Source organism: Rhinopithecus roxellana, chromosome 3 (genome assembly GCF_007565055.1).
Source record: "Rhinopithecus roxellana isolate Shanxi Qingling chromosome 3, ASM756505v1, whole genome shotgun sequence".
Classification (NCBI taxonomy): domain Eukaryota; kingdom Metazoa; phylum Chordata; class Mammalia; order Primates; family Cercopithecidae; genus Rhinopithecus; species Rhinopithecus roxellana.
Genome location: NC_044551.1, coordinates 156,733,930 through 156,754,108, shown reverse-complemented (window position 1 = coordinate 156,754,108; position 20,179 = coordinate 156,733,930). Strand labels below are relative to the sequence as shown.

The window sequence follows — 20,179 nt, the reverse complement described above, 5'->3', positions numbered from 1 at the left end:
GGGGATACTCAGGCAACTTGCCTATGGAAAGGTTTTCATGGCAGAGGACTGAGTTTTCCAGCCAACAGCCAGCAAGCAACTGAAGCTTGCCAATAACCTTGTAAATGATGTTTGCTAATCTGTTGGTGGAAAGTAGCATCTTATTAAAGTTGTAGCATGCTGTTTTCTAATTTGAGTGATAATTAGGCATATTTTAACATGTTTAAAGGTATTTGTATGAGGAAGACAAGAAATAAAAACACAAACTCCATGTTCAATGACATTAGGAAACATCTTTAACCCCAAGGCATAGTATATATGAAGGCTAAAAGTGGATGGAGAATGAAAAATGACTTAGCAAGGCAGAGAAGTTCAAACCTAGGTACTGCAGAGGAAGAGAACACCAGCAAGAAGCACCTGCAATCCCAGCATTTTGAGGGGATGGCTTGAGCCCAGGAATTTGAGATAAGCCTGGACAACATAGCAAGACCCCATCTCTTAAAAAAAAAAAAAGGACCAGGATTATTTCAGTCCTTATTTTTCTACAATGTGTGAGGCTGGGTTCCTCTTAACTCATGTCCTCTTAATTGATCTTGTCCAACAAGACAGTAAAAAATTATTTGAGAAGATGTTTATCTCCCTTGGGAGTTCTGAACTTCCCATTTGCTTGGTTAGAATCCTTTCTAGGATCTTTCTAGGATCCTCAGAAAGCCACAGCAGATGACATATATGTGCAAGGAGGGAAGGGGCTGGATTATTTAAAGGTCTATATAAGGATCAGATAGAACCCAGATCCTTACTCCTACTCCCACCTCACTCAAATAGACACTTTCCTCTCTTTCCCCATACAGGAGACAGAAGGTGTCTTCTCTGGAGAAATTGAAGTAGAAAGGATCTGGACTTGGGTATATCAGGCTCTAAGGAATGGGTATGAAAACAAGGATATGATATAAAAACATAAATGTCTGAACTCTAAGCAGGATGTTATGCATTTTTCCTGACCCAGCTTCAGAAAGCTAGCAGCCAGACTGTTGCTATCTCTAGAGAGGAGATAAGAGGATCTTTCTCTGGAGAAACTGAATTGATACAGATTAAATATTTTCATGTATATCAGCAGCTTCGTAGTATAATAGAATTCATTACATATTTAGAATGTAACCACCTCTCACCACGTTCACTACTCCATCCTGATGCCAGCCACCATCATTTCTTACATGTACTGCTGCAGCATTCTCCTATCTTGTCACTTGCTTCTACCTTTGCCCCTGGAGTCTATTCTCAACCTAGCAGTCAGAACAGTCTTTTTATTACAGAGCCCAGATCGTGTCATACTTCTATTCAAAACCTTCTAGTGATAATAGGTCTCAATCAGACTAAAAGCCAATGTCCTTACTATGGCCTACAGGTCATACATGATTTGTTTCCTCTGCCCTCCACCTCTCTGATCTTGTATTCTTCTGGTCTCCAATTTGCTTACTCTACTGCAGCCATTTCAGTGACCTTAGGAGAATGCTAAGCCCTCTCCCACTTCTGGGTCTTTGCATTTGCTTTTCTCTCTACTTGGAATGATTTTACCCAGATACTCCCTTGGCTAACCTTCTTACCTCCTTTAGATCTTGCTCAAGTATAATCTTAACAGAGAGGCCTTCCCTAGTCACCTATATTAAATAGCATCCTTCCCATCATTCTCTTTTAGCCTGCTTTATTTTCTTCATAGCACTTATACTACCAGATGTTATTATTTGCGTAATCATTTGTTGTATAGCTCCCTTGATGAAAATGTAAGCTTTTGAGGGCAGCGACTTTTTCAATTTTGACTCACTGCCATATCCCAAGCATCTAGTATAGCACCTGGCACATAGTAGGTGCTTAATAAATAATTGTCGGGATGAATGAATCAATAAATCACTCAAAAGAGATGGTAATATACTTTTTCTCTTTTGATTGTTAATGTGATTATCACAATAAGTTTCCTAATGTTGAACTATCCTTGCATTCCTGATATGATCTCACGTGGTCTGGTGTTTAATTCTCTTAAGATGTCATTGAATTTTGTTTGCTAGTATTTTAGTTACTATTTTGCATCATTATTCTTAAGTAAGATTTCTCAGTAGCTTTTATTTAGTTGTGATACCTTTATCAGATTTTGTTCTTACATCTACATTGGATTAAAACAAAGAAGCATCTTTTGTTTTTCCTCTCAAGGCAGCCAATATTATCTTCCTAGCAGAAGAGAGAAGTTTGCTCTAACTTAAAGAACCAGTATTGACTGGGCATGGTGGCTTATACCTGCAATCCCAGCATTTTGAGGGGATGGCTTGAGCCCAGGAATTTGAGACAAGCCTGGGCAACATAGCAAGACCCCATCTCTAAAAAAAAAAAAGGACCAGGATTATTTCAGTCCTTATTTTTCTGCAATGTGTGAGGCTGGGTTCCTCTTAACTCATGTCCTCTTAATTGATCTTGTCCAACAAGACAGTAAAAAATTATCTGAGAAGATGTTTATCTCCCTTGGGAGTTCTGAACTTCCCATTTGCTTGGTTAGAATCCTTTCTAGGATCTTTCTAGGATCCTCAGGTTTATTTTAATTGGAATCTTTCTCTGGGAGAGGGACCTGACCCTCTGGACCTTGACCCTCTCTTAAACAGAGTGTTGACTTTTAAAATACATCATTTACTTCTAATCGATGACTTCAGGGTAGTTATTGGGAGTGGCAGTTATTTATGCTGTACCACAGTGATATCCTCATTGGCTATTGTAGTAGGTAAGTATGTTTGCATTATCTTAAAGAGGCCCATACTTACTGTGTGTTTTGTTATTTTTGTCAGTGTTTTCAATTTGCTGTCCCTTCCTTCTTAAGTTTTCTCTTCGAAATCAGCATTTTTATTTGTCCTTATCATCTCCCATGGATTTGAAAACCATTGACACACTTGTTAAAATTGTGCCTAAAATAAGAAGTCAATAGTTGTTTAGCCCAAGAGAATCCCTTATGGCAAAATGAAAAACATTTAAAAACTTTTGACATCTCTTTTGACTCCTCAGTTTTTTCTTCATGTTTATTATTTTACTCTAGATTATTTACCATACGATTAGCTAAGTGCAGAGACATTATAGATGCCTGGGTTCAAATCATGGCTAGCTCTGGCTTTTGGGCAAGAATCACAAATTTTCTGAGCCTCAGTAGCATGGGGATGATAATTAGATTTATTTCATAGGGTTGTTGTAAGGCATACATGATTAAATACACATAAAACATTTAGAATAGTACCCAGAATATAGTAGGTAGTCAATAAATTTTACCTTTGATTATTATTATTCTATTCCTAGAATAGCTTTCCCTGATGTTCTTCAAGTGCCTGATAAATATAGATGAAGACGGTCAAAGCTATGTTTAAATCTCCTTGTATCAGGAGTATGAGTGCAGTATTATTGTTTTCCTTTATTTTATTTTATTTTATTTTATTTTATTTTATTTTATTTTATTTTATTTTATTTTATTGTTATTTTTTATTTTGAGACCAAGTCTTGCTCTGTTACCCAGGCTGGAGTGCAGTGGCGCAATCTTGGCTTACTGCAACCTCCACCTCCCAGGTTCAAGCGATTCTCCTCCCTCAGCCTCCTGAGTAGCTGGGACTACAGGTGCATGCCACCACATCCAGCTAATTTTTGTATTTTTAGTAGAGACAGGGTTCACCACGTTGTCCAGGATGGTCTCAATCTGCTGACCCCATGATCCACCCACCTTGGCCTCCCAAAGTGCTGGGATTACAGGCATAAGCCACTGTGCCCGGCCTATTTTCCCATTTTTTAAGTAGGGAAATTGAGTTAGAAAAGGCAAGTGATTTATTCAATCATACAATTTTTTTTTTTTTTTTTTTTTTTTTTTTTTTTGAGATTGAGTTTCGCTCTTGTTGCCCAGGCTGGAGTGCAATGGCATGATCTCGGCTTACTGCAACCTCTGCCTCCCAGGTTCAAGTGATTCTCCTGCCTCAGCCTCCTGAGTAGCTGTGAATACAGGCGTGCACCACTACGCCTGGCTAATTTTGTATTTTTAGTAGAGATGGGGTTTCACCATGTTGGCCAGGCTGGTCTCGAACTCTTGACCTCAGGTGATCCTCCTCCTCGGCCTCTCAGAGTGCTAGGATTACAGGCGTGAGCCACGACGCCCATCCTTCATCATACAAAACTATTAAAGAACCATGAGTAATATCCAACTTTCTTAATTTTTCCTTTTAAACTTTTTTCACAAATCAGTAATTATTGCTATCGCATGATTATTACTATACATTGAAAATATGAATTTCACACCTAGTGGCTATATATGCACCATTCATATGGCATTATATTTTCTGTTACATTTAATTGACTGTTAAAATTGACTGTTAAAAATTATCACTACCGGCCGGGCGCGGTGGCTCAAGCCTGTAATCCCAGCACTTTGGGAGGCCGAGAGAGGCGGATCACGAGGTCAGGAGATCGAGACCATCCTGGCTAACAAGGTGAAACCCCTGTCTCTACTAAAAAAAAAAAAATACAAAAACTAGCCGGGCGAGGTGGCGGGCGCCTGTAGTCTCAGCTACTCGGGAGGCTGAGGCAGGAGAATGGCGTGAACCCGGGAGGCAGAGCTTGCAGTGAGCTGAGATCCAGCCACTGCACTCCAGCTTGGGCGACAGAGTGAGACTCCGTCTCAAAAAAAAAAAAAAAAAAAAAAAAAAAAAAAATATATATATATATATATATATATATATATATATATATCACTACCATATTCATTGAAAACCCATATTATCTTGAAAATATGAAGATAAACCATACTCTAAGATGTTCAATTGCTCCCAGGCCAGGCACAGTGGCTCACGCCTGTAATCACAACACTTTGGGAAGCCAAGGTGGGTGGAATATCTGAGGTCAGGAGTCTGAGACTAGCCTGGCCAGCATGGTGAAACCGCATCTCTACTAAAAATACAAAATTAGCCAGGTGTGGTGGCGGGCACCTGTAATCCCAGCTACTTGGGAGGCTGAGGCAGGAGAATCACTTGAACCCAGGAGGCAGAGGTTACAGTGAACTGAGATTGCACCATTGCACTCCAGCCTGGGTGACAGGAGTGAAACTCTGTCTCAAAAAAATAAAAAATACAAAATAAATTCAATTGTTCAAAGCCTAATAATTTCTCTATCAAATGTGGGCTAAGTAAAAGATAGGACTGAACATTTGAGAAGCACTAAGATCTAGCTACAATAGAATGACATGGAGGGCAAGTATTCTAGTTCCAGAGCCCAGCAAGTTTGGGACTTAGTCTTATTTCTACTCTTGTTATGCTATCCTGTCCAAACAAATTACTCTTGGTGGTAATTTGCTCCCTTGATAATAAAAAGTATGATATTCACCAAATAACTTTTATTATACCTTATATCTGCTTTAAAACTTTGCTTTTTTGTTAACTTTTAAACAAGTGGCATCTCATAGGATAAAGCCCTAATTTCTAACCTTGCCACATATAATCCTTAATAACTGACCCAAATCATTTAGGATTCTTTTGTTGCATGTGACAGAAAATCTAACTTACAATAGCTTAAGTACCAATGGAAACTTATTGGACTAATGTGGTGGAAAATTTTAGGGGTAATTTGTCTTAGTTTTGCCTTGAGCATGGGGCTGGATAGTGTCACTGGAACTTATTCCCTCTCTTCATCTCACAGTCTGTCTTCTGCATATTTTCTTTCACATACATTAGTGCTCTTTTTTTTTTAAACAGAGATGGAGTCTTGCTATGTTGCCCAGGCTGGTCTTGAACTCCTGGCCTCAAGCAATTCTCCCGTGTCAGCCTCCCAAAGCACTGGGATTACAGGCATGAGCCATCACACCTAGCCCAATTAGTGCTTACTCTTGCACTCACTTTATGTGTGTGTGTATAATATATGTATACATATCAACTAGTAAATTCATATAAATAATAGTGTATTAATTATGTCAGTTACTATATGTTACTACAAGTTAATACTCATTATAAAAGGAATCACATGGCCATTGTAAACATTTAAAGTGTTACAGAAGTACTTTATAAAGTACAAGACCCCTGTTCCCCCAGTACTTTTTCAGTCCCACTCTAAACAGGCAACTACTAATATTGATACTGCTATTGTTCCACAAAACATAGATCATAAACAAATGTCATACACACATGAATATATATTTAATTTTACCTAAGTTGAATCATACTATTTGTTCTGATGTACATTATTTATTTAATAATATATCTTGGAAATTATTTTCTATATTATCAAATACTAATCTATATTACTATTTTTAATAGTGTTAGAGTTTTACATGGTATAAGTTTCCCATAATATATTTACCTCATCTCCTACTAATGGACATTTAGATAACTTCCAAGACTTCTTTCTTTTTTGACGATTACAACAACGATTAAGCAACCTCCCTGTTCATGTATCTCTGCATGCTTGTCATAGTATTTCTCTAGATACATATAACATTTTAAAGGAAGAGATGATAAGGCTCAGTAACAGGCTTAGGGGCTTGATTTTTGTCAATTCAATCAAGATTGAATTGGGCGTTGGTTTATACTAATCAAATTTATAAAACTAATCAAATTTATAAAACTCTTCGTCAGAAACCAGGATGCCACTTCATTAAATCACAGTAGCAGGTATAATAAGCTTATTTGAAAATGGAAATCCACTGTCCAGTGCACTGCTTTCTCGGTTACCAATTACCCAGTAAGGAGAAAGTTGTCTAAGGCTGGGTGCGGTGGCTCACGCCTGTAATCCCAGCACTTTGGGAGGCTGAGGCGGGTAGATGACGAGGTCAGGAGATCGAGACCATCCTGGCTAACACGGTGAAACCCCATCTCTACTAAAAATGCAAAAAAATTATCTGGGCGTGGTGGTGGGCACCTGTAGTCCCAGCTACTCGGGAGGCTGAGGCAGGAGAATGGCGAGAACCCGGGAGGCGGAGCTTGCAGTGAGCAGAGATAGAGCCACTGGACTCCAGCCTGGGCAACAGAGGGAGACTCCGTTTCAGGAAAAAAAAAAAAAAGAGAAAAGTCGGCCGGGCGCGGTGGCTCAAGCCTTTAATCCCAGCACTTTGGGAGGCCGAGACGGGCGGATCACGAGGTCAGGAGATCGAGACCATCCTGGCTAACACGGTGAAACCCCGTCTCTACTAAAAAATACAAAAAAACTAGCCGGGCGAGGTGGCGGGCGCCTGTGGTCCCAGCTACTCCGGAGGCTGAGGCAGCAGAATAGCGTGAACCCGGGAGGCGGAGCTTGCAGTGAGCTGAGATCCGGCCACTGCACTCCAGCCTGGGCGACAGAGCAAGACTCCGTCTCAAAAAAAAAAAAAAAGAAAGAAAGAAAAGAAAAGTTATCTAATAACCAGGTATTTTTAAATAAGGAGGTTAAATGCACTGAAAGGACTTTTTTCAAAGTGTGAAGGATTGAGTCATCCTTCTTCTTTTTTCTTTTTCTTTTGAGACGGAGTCTCTGTTACCCAGGCTGGAGTGCAGTGGCGCGATCTAGGCTCACTGCAACCTCCGCCTCCCAGGCTCAAGTCATTCTCCTGCCTTAGCCTCCTGAGTAGCTGGGATTACAGGCGCCCACCACGGCGCTCGGCTAATTTTTGTATTTTTAGTAGAGACGGGGTTTCACTATGTTGGCCAGGCTAGTCTTGAACTCTTGACCTCAGGTGATCCGCCCACCTCGGCCTCCTAAAGTGTTGGGATTACAGGCGTTAGCCACGGCACCCGGCTGAGTAGTCCTTCTTCAGTGTACTCTCTCCCTGTCACACAGATTGCAATGTTCATACCCTCTGGTCAGGTACCATTTTGCTTGAACAGGGCTGGAGACATACTGACGTAGTCTTATCTATCAGTTCTTTTTTTTTTTTTCCCGATGAACTCTGAACTTGTTATTGGCTTCCTGCTCCCCAAAGGGCATCCTGCTTCTGCTGGCTTAATGCCTCAGAACTTTGGTGTCGTTGGTCTCAGACACCACTTTGCCATCCACTATCCGGTGGGTGATGGTCTTTTGGATGGTTTGCATAGAGTTGCTGCTGTCCAAGGCATCACCAAGATTGAATTCCTCGCCATCTTCCAGCAGGTGGCGTTAGGTAGCAATCTCAGCTTCCAGCTTGACCTTGATGTTCAGCAGGGCCTCATACTCATGGGCCTGTCGCTGTTCCTCTGCCCGGGTCTGTGCCAGCTCTGACTCCAGGTGCAGCAGGATCCCATTGAGCTGCTCCATCTGTAGGGCGTAGCGGGCCTCCACCTCCCTCAGGCTGTTCTCCAAGCTGGCCTCCAGATTTCTCACGGAGTCCAGGTCGATCTCCAAGGACTGGACTGTACGTCTCAGCTCTGTGAGCATCGTCTTAGCAGCTCCAACCTCAGCGGACTGTGTGGTGACCACTGTGGTGCTCTCCTCAATCTGCTGAGACCAGTACTTGTCTAGCTCCTCTCGGTTCTTCCGAGCCAGCTCGTCATACTGGGCCCGGTTGTCTGCCATGATCTTGGCGAGGTCCTGAGATTTGGGGGCATCTACCTCCACGGTCAACCCAGATCTGGCAATCTGGGCTTGTAGGCCTTTTACTTCCTCTTCGTGGTTCTTCTTCATGAAGAGCAGCTCCTCCTTGAGAGCCTCGATCTCTGTCTCCAGCTGCAGTCGGGTGACATTGGTGTCATCAATGACCTTGCAGAGCCCATGGATGTCGTTCTCCACAGACTGGCGCATGGCCAGCTCTGTCTCATACTTGACTCTAAAGTCATCAGCAGCAAGACGGACATTGTCAATCTGCAGAACGATGCGGGCGTTGTCCATAGTATTTGCGAAGATCTGAGCCCTCAGGTCCTCGATGATCTTGAAGTAATGGCTCCAGTCTCTGACCTGGGATCCCTTCTTCTCCAAGTGCTCCCGGATTTTGCTCTCCAGCCTCCGGTTCTCAGTCTCCAGGCTCCTCACTCTGTCCAGGTAAGAGGCCAGGCGGTTGTTCAGGCTTTGCATGGTCTCCTTCTCGTTCTGGATGCCTCCCATTCCTGCCAGACCCCCGGCCATCCCTGAGGCCAGGCCCCCGGACCCCATGCCACCCCGGAAGCTGGTGGAGTGGGACACGGAGATCCGGGAACCAGAGCCCCCGCCACCTGCATAGATACTGGCTGCGCTGCTGACCGGCCGGGCGCCGTAGCTGGGCACCTGGACAGAGCCCAGGGACTGGTAGTTGGTAGAGAAGGTGGAGCGAGTGGTGAAGCTCATGCTGTATGGGAGGAAGGCGAGACGACAGGACTCAGGCTTTGCCGACCTCAGTTCTATTTTTTAAAAACAACTCTATAATGAACTTGCCCTTGTTATTTACAATATCGGTTTTTGTCATATTGAGCTCCATCTCCTTTTGAGACTAGTAGTCCACTGTCCACTGGCTGGTTTCTTTAGAGGAAATTCTGTGCAGAGTTCATACCAGCCTACTCTTTTCTTTTCCTTAGTTCTTTCAGCTCCCAAAGGGGCTCAGGGGGCATGAGGAGCAATACTCCTTCTTCTTTTCATACTTTTAAATCTGTTTCTCAGCCACTTTGTCTCAAATGGAGGAATCAGTCATCAGGAACCCTTAGGCTTTCCACACTTTAAGTGGCAACCTGGAGGAGGAAAAGAGGACAGCTTCAGCTTTTAAGGGCTCTTGGCTCAAATTTCTACAAAAATGGTAAGGAAAGGGGTGGCTGTTTCAGTCATGAGTGATTATGTTCTCCAAGGCTAAACCTATAAATATTAAACGCCAATTTCATGGTGGTAAATGCCACCAAATTGGATTGCTTTTAAAACTACACATAACCCTGGCAAATATAATTTCGGTTCTTTTCTCACACTGCAGTATCCTTTTACTTACTCTATACTTTGACAGAGAAAGAATGGAACTAGCTTCATTTTGATTCATGAATGTTGTTTTTATTCTAAATGCCCCATGTGAGGGGAATGCAAATGGACACAAGATATATGCAAATTCTCTTGCATATCCAGAGAAGGCAAATGAGGCTTAGTTCTTAGATTCCTTGATCAGGCTCCCTGGGTGAGAAGGCTAAGGAAAGAGGTGTCTGTAACTGAATTACAGAGAACGTCATGTTTGAGAAGGGAAAGGAGAGATGTTGGCTGCCATACAGCTCCCAGCATTCCAGAACCTGCATATAAAAGTGAGTACAGCTGCCAAGGCAAGTGAAGGAGCTCAATGAAAACACGGCCTTCACTGGCATGAGGGCGCCCAGGGCACAGAATGCAATACAGCAAGATAAAATGGAATCTCCAACTTTCCTGCTTCAGATTTTGATTCCAAGTCTCTGCATAAATCTTTAAATCGCCAATTGTCTTTCTACCTCCCCGCTCTCTCTTTTACAATCCAGGCCAGGACTACGGTGACATGAGCGAAGCCGAAAATTATGGGGAGCCAGAAACTCCCTCTAATTTCTACCATCAGTAACTTTTAAATTTCTACTATCAGTAGTTGAGATAAATGTTTTGGTGCCTTAATTTTAAAATAATCAAAATTAGGGTGGGCTCAGTGGCTCATACCTGTATTCCAGGCACTTTGGGAGGCTGAGGCAGGAGGATGGCTTAAGGTCAGGAATTTGAGACCAGCCTGGGCAACACCAGATGGGTGGAGAGACCCCCATCTCCACCAAAAAAACAAAAAATTAGCCAGGCATGGTGGCCCCATGCCTAAGATCCCACCTACTTGGGAGGCTGAGGTAGGAGGATCTCCTGAGCCCAGGAATTTGAGGTTGCAGTGAACTATGATCTTGCCACTGCGCTCCAGCCTGGGCAAAGAGTGAGATCCTGTCTCAAAACAAAAACCAAAAACAAGCAAACAAACAAAATATCAAAATTAATGCAAAAAATCCATGATGAACAAAATATCAACATTTTAAATAAAGACAGAATTCTATCCTGCACTTGTAAGAGCCTCTCTCCAGTTGCCTCTCCTTAAACCTGATCCTGGTTCCAATAAAACTTTATTTGTAAAGCAGGTATCTAGCTGTAGTTTGCCTATTTGATTTTATAAGCTGTTGCATTAAAATGTTATTTATCTTGATTACTGCGTGTTTTGGAGCCCTCTTCAATTTAGTGCCCCAGGTGAGTGCTCACTTGCCTGACTCTAGTCCTGGCCTTGTTTCAACCCCTCCTTTTTTTCTTTTTTAACCTTATGATGATTCTGTTTATGAACAAGTACTTGAACTTGACTTAATACAATGAGGGAATATGTAGGACATATGGTTTTTACAGAGAGGTTTTTCTCATTTTCCACTTTTCTTTGCCTTCTTCCTCTGAAACCAGTTCCCTGGCAGAGCCTCCTTAATTGTCCTTTTCTGCCCTCTTGTTGCTTCACTTCTCTTTTTCCAAACGATGTCTTCTAAACTTCTTAGTCCCAGCTATTTGAGTTCAGAACCCGACAGCTTTATCTGTCATTTCAAAAAGCCCTATCAACTGCTGTACTGATTGTAGATAATGAGTAGGAAAGAGAACTTTGCTCTGCTTGTGACACAGGTTCTGTTGCCTGGATAAGGTTCATGCACAGGGTAGGCTAAGATGGTCTGCTTAGAAGAATGGACTTTGTGGATATGCCATGACAAAGATGTGTCAAAATACCCCTGAAGTACTTATTCCTGTGCTGCATTTGATAATAGAGGATTTATTAATATTCTTTACTTTGGGGTACCTTAGCATTTATGAGGATTTATTAATATTCTTTACTTTGGGGTGCCTTAGCATTTATGTTCTGTTCTAGATTTGTATTACAGCAGAGTAATGTCATAAGTACTATTTGAAAATTATTTACATTCAACTATATATATAGTCAGTGAGAAAGAGAGAGGAAAAGAGATGAGGGAGAACTTAAATTTTGAAGATAAATCTTCATACCATCCCCCTAAATGAGGATATATCTTAGAGTGAGCATAAGAAGGGAGATGTGAATCTGTTGTTTCCTTACAAATCTGATTCTACAGAACTACACTTTATGAGCAATTTAAGGAATTTTGGGGATAATTAGCCTATATTTAGTTTTTTTCCTTTCATGTTGATTTAGGAACCAACCCTCTGGTAGATACTACTCCACTGTACAGTAATGTATGATTGTTGCTATTGTGTTTTAAGAGTGTTTTTCAATTGTTTAGTGGATTTGAATTATCTTCACCCAACTAAATTGATCTTGTGTGAAAGAAAATGTGAGGTTATAGCTATCGTACAATGTTACATTTAACCTTGTCTTCTCAGGGCTTGCAGAGGGCACCAGTTAAGACCATGAGCTTCAGGAGTAGACCGCTTGGGTTCAAATTCTAACTCTGCCACTTATTAGTTGAGTGGCCTTGGACAAATTACTTACTGAGCCCCAGTTTTTCTCATCTGTAAAAGGGGGATAACAATAACACCGACCTTATAGGATTATTGGGAAGATTAAGTGAAATAATACATGTAATGTACTTAGCCAGTGCCTGATGTTGAGTAAATATTCAATAAATATTCGTTGTTATTATATTAGGTCTGGGGTTGCCAGCTGCATAGCAAATCTGCAGTTTGAGAAGTTGCCACTACAAATAGTGACCCTGGGCTATGATGGTAAGGTCCAAACAGTCAGGCTTCTTTCTAACAGATATCTAGTCAGCATGTAATTCCAGTTTGTTATGAGTTTTTTCCATAATAATGTGTTTGGTAAATTTACAGATTGAACACAAAGACAATGTGATACACTTAGACCATAATGTTAAGAAACAGACTTAAGTAAAGTTTGGGTCACCTTTTAATTTCTTCTAACAGTTATCAACTGCTTTTTAGTTCCTGGTTGTATTTCCAGGTGTTAATAGGAAATAATCTTCTTCCCGCCCTTAACCAAATTGCTTTCCTTGTTTAAAACACAGCTTTGGCAATGGTGCTGAAAGATTTTAGCAGCTTGGCAAAAAAAAAGACCATACAAGCAGTTTGCTCATTCTCTTATCTGGTTGGTGCTCAATTCTCATTTCATCAGATTTCTTAAGGAGAATTATTTTATTTCTCTTCTCTTGGTAAAAACTTACAGAAAAAGATAAAAAGAGAATTGTGACTATGTTGTGCACATACCCTCGACTTTTTTTTTTTTTTTTTTTTTTTTTTTTTTTTTTTTTTTTTTTTTGAGGCAGAGGCTTGCTCTGTTGCCCAGGCTGGAATGCAGTGGTGTGATCTCAGCTCACGGCAACCTCCACTTCCCAGGTTCAAGCATTTCTCCTGCCTCAGCTTCCCGAGCAGCTGGGATCATAGGCGTGTGCCACCATGTTTGGCTAATTTTTGTATTTTTAGTAGAGACGAGGTTTCGTTATGTTGGCCAGGCTGGTCTCGACTTCCTGACCTCAGGTGATCCTCCCACCCTGGCCTCCCAAAGTATTGGGATTACAGGTGTGAGTTACCGCATCCAACTGGACATACCCTTTCCTAATCAAGGGCTTCAAGGGCTTCCTTTGCAGCCTTAAGCTGAGAAATCCCACAGCTTCCTTTATTCCATTCTAATAATTGCTTAATATTATTATAATTAGTTTCTCTAGAGCAGGGATTGGCAAACAACAATTCACATGCCTGCCACCTGTTTTTGCAAATGAAGTTTTATTGGAACACAGCCATGCCAATTTGCTTACCTATTGTCTATGGCTGCTTTCCTGCTACAATGGCAGAGTTGAGTACTTCCAACAGAGACCATATAGCCCACAAGCTTAAAATATTTACTATCTGGTTTTTCAAAAAAAAGTTTATGGACCCATTGTTCTAGAGTGTCTGTGTCTTTCAGCTTTGTATTAGCTATCTATTGCTGAATAAAAAAATTACCCCCAAATAATAATGTGAGATAATAAATATTTGTGTGGGTCAAGAATTCAGTAGTTTAGCTGGGCAGTTCTGGCTCACAGTCTCTCATAAAGTTGCAGTCAAGATGTTGGCCAGGACTCCAGTTATGTGAAGGCTTGACTGGAGTTGAAGGATCCACTTCCAAGAAGGCTTAGTCACATGGTGGTTAGTAGAAAGCCTTAGTTCCTTGCTGGCAGTGGGCAAGAGGTCTCAGATCCTTGCCACATGGACCTCTCCTTAGGGCTACGTGAATGTTCTTACCACATAGCAGTTGTTTTTCCCCAGCACAGCTGATTTGACAGAGAACAAGGAGAAGACTTTCCCACTTTTTATGATCTAGTCGCAGAAGTCATCCTTGTTTACACTGTACTTTGTTAGAAGAAAATTGCCCAGTACTGCACACACTCAAGGAAAGGAGAATTAAGCTCCACCCTTTTTTTTTTTTTAAATGAGACAGGATCTCACTCTATTGCCCATGTTGCCCATGCTGGAGTGCAGTGATGTGATCACAGCTCACTATAGTCTCCACCTCCTGGGCTCCGGTAATTCTCCTATCTCAGCCTCCCAAGTAGCTGGGACTATAGGCATGCACCACCATGCCTGACTAATTTTTTTTTTTTTTTTTTTTTTTTTTTTTGAGGTAGAGTCTCACTCTGTCACCCAGCCTGGAGTGCAGTGGCGCAATCTTGGCTCACTGCAACCTCCATCTCCCGGGTTCATGCCATTCTCCTGCCTCAGTGTACTGAGTGGCTGGAACTTCAGGTGCCCGCCACCACACCCGGCTAATTTTTTTTTGTATTTTTAATAGCGATGGGGTTTCACCATGTTAGCCAGGATGGTCTCGATCTCCTGAATTCGTGATCTGCCCTCTTTGGCCTCCCAAAGTGCTGGGATTACAGGCGTGAGCCACCACACCCGGCCATGACTGACTAATTTTTTGTATTTTTTTGTAGAGACAGGATTTTGCCATGTTGCCCAGGCTGGTTTTGAACTCCTGGGCTCAAGCAATCCTCCTGCCTGGGCCTCCCAAAGTGCTGGGATTACAGGTGTGAACCATGGTGCTTGGCCAATCTCCACCTTTTAAAGGAAGGAGCATCAAATAATTTATGGACGTTCAAAGCAAATTACTATTTGTTACTAGTTGTGAGATTTTTATCAAGTCACTTATCTTACATAAGACTCAGTTTCCCCAACTATAAATTGGGGATATGAATGTGAACCTTATAGAGTTGTTAATGGTATTTAATGAGCTTATTTATACAAAATGTCTATCTTAGAGTGAGGGCTGAATAATTAGAGTGATATTATTATTATTGCCGTTGTCATTATTATTATTTTTGTAGTGTAGCTTATATAGCATAGGATCTTGCAAGGTGTTTGAGTGGACCTTATGGCTATTTTAAATCCTATAGCCAAGATATGTCTCTCATAGTACACTACATATTTTTTCACCTCTGCTTCTCCAGTGTGTATGATAGTGCCTGGCTCATATTAGGTTCTCAATCAATGTTTGCTAAAAGAGCAAAGTAATCTTTATCTGGAAATCTACAGATACTTCAAACCCAACATATGAGGAAGCCCAAACCATTAGCTTCCCCCAAAGCATGTAATATCAAGAAATGTGCCTGGCACATAACAATTGTCAAAATAGCAAGTTAATATGGACATATTTTAAAACTACTGTGCTTAATTCCAAATGAGTCTTAAGTGTTTGTTTGTTATTTGTTTGCTTGTTTCTTAGGTTTGGCAAACTCTCTTTTATTTTATTTTATTTTTTTTGAGACAGGGTCTCACTCTGTTGCCCAGGCTGCAGTGTAATGACACAATCATGGCTCACTGTAGCCTCGACTTCCCAGGCTCAGGTGATTCTCCCATCTCAGTCTCCCGAATAGCTGGGACTACCGTTGTGCACCACCATACCTGGGTATTTTTTGTATTTTTAGTAGAGATGGAGTTTTACTATGTTGCCGAGGCTGGTCTTGAACTCCTGAGCTGATGCGATCCACCTGCTCGGACTCCTGAAATGCTGGGGTTACAGGGTTGAGCCACCTCACCTAGCCAAAATTTTTCTATAAAGGGCCAGTTAGTAAGTATTTTTGGCTTTGTAGGCCATATGGTGTGTGTTGCAAGTACTCAACTCTGTATCAGGAAAGTAGCTATAGACAATAGGTAAATGAATGGACATGGCTGTATTCTAATAAAAATTTATTTACAAAATAGACAGGGAGTTAGATTTGGCCCACAGGCTGTAGTTTGCTGATCCCAGGTACAGGAGATCTTTTTACAAGAACACCAATCAGCAAGTTGACTCACATAGAAGACATCAAAGCTAGATATATACTGTGTATCTTTGACTCTATCTAACCAGGGTGTAAACTCCTTCAGGACAAGAACCATGGCTTATACTTATTTTTATTCTTATTCAGCACTTAAGAAGGTTCTGGGCATATAATTGCTATTTATTTAATAATTATTTATTATTTAATTGGTTTATAGTATTTTGTTATATGGAAAGGATATTCTATGATATTTAACCAATTATTTCTGGTCTTCTGTTAGTACAAACAGGCTGTAATAAGTATGCTTTTACATAGATAGATAGATAGATAGATAGATAGATAGATAGATAGATAGATAAATAGATACAGATAGATGGATATTTGTATGCACATGTGAGTATATTCTAGGAGAGATTCCCAGAACTATACTTGCTGGGTTGAGGTTATGTATATGCCAGGTTTGGTGGTGTGCACCTGTAGTCTCAGCTACTCGGGACAATGGCTTGAGCCCTGGCCAACGTTGGAGACCCCGTCTCAAAGCAAAACAAAACAAAACAAATTAAAAAATTCAAAGCAAAACAAATCAAGATTATGCATATTCTTAATTTGACAAAATAGTTTCAGATTAATGTTAATGTTCCACTTATTTCATATAACATATGTATAATACTTAAGGACAAAAGAAAATAATTAACAAGGTGCCTTGAACTTTGTTTATAGACTTACACTTGCTGTATGATCTTCATAGGAACCTGTATGCTCTTTCTACAAAAAGTGGTACAATTAATTGGTGATGACCAATATATCTATTGTCAGAGTGGGGTCTGGAAGTCAGAGCAGGCAGAAATGAAATATGTTTTCCATTACTATATGCTTTCAGAAACTTCTTGAGATGCTTCATAGAACTTTTAGAGTCTCCATAACACAATGTAGAAACCACGACTAGCACTGTCCTTGCTACATCAAAAATTCTTACCCCGAAAGATTTTTAAAAAACACAAATATATTCAAGGGACAGTATATCTCCTTATCTCACTATCATGTCAGTGTATCCTGTGGGAAGTGCTAAGGGATTAGCTTTGCATCAGTACACCAAGAAGGGATGGCTTTTTTTTTTTTTTTTTTGAGATGAAGTCTCATTCTGTCACCCAGGGTGAAGTGTAGTGGCCCAGTCTTGGCTCACTGAAACCTCCACTGCCTGGGTTCATGTAATTCTCGGGCCTCAGCCTCCTGAGTAGCTGGGACTACAGGCGTGTGCCACCCTGCTCGGCTAATTTTTTTTTTTTTTTTTTTTCTGAGACGGCGTCTCGCTCTGTCACCCAGGCTGGAGTGCAGTGGCCGGATCTCAGCTCACTGCAAGCTGCAAGCTCCACCTCCCGGCTTTTTACGCCATTTTCCTGCCTCAGCCTCCCGAGTAGCTGGGACTACAGGCGCCCGCCACCTCACCCGGCTAGTTTTTTGTATTTTTTTAGTGGAGATGGGGTTTCACCATGTTAGCCAGGATGGTCTCGATCTCCTGACGTCGTGATCTGCCCATCTCAGCCTCCCAAAGTGCTGGAATTACAGGCTTGAGCCACTGTGCCCGGCCTAATTTTTTATTTTTAGTAGAGTTGGAGTTTCACCATGTTGGCCAGGCTGGTCTTGAACTCCTGGCCTCAAAGGATCCACCCACCTTGGCCTCCCAAAGTGCTGGGATTACAGGCATGAGCCACCACGCCCAGCCAGGGATGACATTTTAAAGAGCCATTCTCAACTAAAGGAAGTATTGTGGGAGAGTAGAGGAGGAGACTAAACTGTACTCAGTATGTACTAAGTGTCAGATTCCTTACTCATGTTTCCTGTTAAAATAGACATTTTCATCTATCTCTATTTCACAGATGAGGAGACATGCTCAAAGAATTTATTGCCTTTCTGATCATGTGCCTATTAAGTGGTAGTCAGGATTGATGTGAACTCAGGTCTTTTTAACTCCAAAGCTCTTTCTCCTATATTCTGCTGCCTCTCAATGTGCTCAGAATGCACTGATATCCCCACAATGGAGACATGGAGGATTCCAGAGCACAGATTTTCCTAGCCTGACCTTGTGGCACTAATGAATCAGGAAATCTCAGCCATTGCTCTCTTTTGCTCTGCCCAAGAAGAAGAAAGCAGGAGCTGTCCATCTGAAAACAGACTTTTCAGCAGATAAAGGGAAGCCAGCAGAAGAACTAGCTGGAATAACAAGAAGTAATTACTTTAACTTAGAATTGGGAGAAACACAGTGCCTTAATTTAGTCATATTTTCTGGTAATTTTACTAATTAGAGGAAATAAAAAGGGGAAAAAGAAAGAGAAGGTGAATGAGAAGGAAAGGATGGTAGATGGGGGAATACCTGAGAAGGATGAAACCGCTTGCTAATTATGGTTCCAATGAGGCAAAATCAAAACTGAAATGTCTTTTTTATAATTTTACTTTAGGTAGGGGAAAAATCTATTTTACTGTATTTCAGTTTCTCTACCTAATAAATATTAGAAAAAACCCTTTATAATCCTAATAACTACACCCCCTCTCCTAGGAAATTGTTCTTGGATTGTATTGCTTCCCAATATGTAATGCATATGTTATAATTAATGAAAAAATGAGAGTAAATTTTATTCATTTGGACTCCAGTAATTTAAAGTTTATAATAAAAATCAGTTATATGTTCTGCTGAAATTTCTCTCATTGGGAATTCAGGTTTTAAAAAAGACAATGACGTCATTTAAAAAATAAATGGTGATATTCAACTCATTTAAGGGAACTAATTTCCTGTAAGCAATTTAACACCTATTTCATATTTGCTACTTCAGTCTGACTTCAGAACAACACGAAACCTTAAATTTATTCACCAAAATAACCCTTAAGCCTGGCTTGGTGGTGCACATCTGAAGACCCAGTTACTGGGGAGGTTGAGGTAGGAGGATCACGAGCTACCTCAAGAGTTCAAGACCAACCTGGACAACACAATGAGACCCTAATCTCTAAAATAAAACAAAGACCAAAACCTCTTATTTACATGATATTAAATAATATTTGAATTAATTCCCAAGGAAATAACATAGAGGTTAGATCAGCTTTTGAAGAATGTCAAAAATGAGAGGTGAAAAAATAATTTTTAGGGCGGGGCATGGTGGCTCATGCCTGTAATCCCAGGACTTTGGGAGGCCAAAGCAGACAGATAACTTGAGGGCAGGAGTTCGAGACCAGCTTGGCCAACATGGCAAAACGCCGTCTGTATTAAAAATACAAAAATTAGCTAGCTGTGGTGGTATGTGCCTGTAGTCCTAGTTACTTGGGAGGCTGAGGCACGAGAATCACTTGAACCCGGGCAGTGGAGGTTGCAGTGAGCTGAGATGGTGCCACTGCACTCCAGCCTGGGCATGACTCTGTCTAAAAAAAAAATAAATTAAAAAAATAATAAAAAATTAGAAGAAAGGATTCATCAGCTATTTCAATGCCGAAAAGAAGTAGAGAATAATTAGGGTTAGAAAATATTATTAGAATGGACATGTAAGAGGCTTTTTGGTGACGTCAAGAGGTTAGTTTTGGTAGTGTGGTATAAATGAAAGCAAAAATTTTAGGACTTTAAGGAATGACTAAATAGTAAAGAATTGGAGGCTTTTGTAGACATTCATTCCAAATATTTGGCAGGGAAATAAATGGGGAAAAAGAACAGTGACAATGAGGAAAGGTGAAGATTTTTGCACAAAGTGGGAGAATTACACATGACTGAAGACAGAGAAAGAAGACTGATAGAATAGGATGGGAAGAAGGATTAAAAGGCTGGCTAGAAAAGGAAAAATTAATAAATTGGATTTTACAAAGCAAAAAAGTTCTGCTCTTTGGAAGGTAGAGAAAATGAGAAGACAAGCCACATACTGGTAAGAAACATTTGCAAAACATGTCTAATAAAATATTTGTAACCTGAATATATAAAATACTCTCTAACCTCAATAATAAGAAAGCTAACAACCCAGTAAAGAAAAGGGCAAAAGATTTGAACAGACACTTTATTAAAAAAGATATACAGATGGCAAATAAGT

The 20,179-nt window shown here is 40.8% G+C and overlaps 1 protein-coding gene and 1 pseudogene across 1 annotated transcript in view; one reads left to right on the top strand and one right to left on the bottom strand.

The window, feature by feature from the left end:
• The window catches only part of NRG2 (neuregulin 2), a 267,820-nt gene that overhangs the window by 17,402 nt on the left and 230,239 nt on the right, over positions 1 to 20,179 (top strand). The gene's annotated exons all lie outside the window — the stretch shown is intronic.
• LOC104681859 lies at positions 7,951 to 9,243 on the bottom strand (annotated as a pseudogene).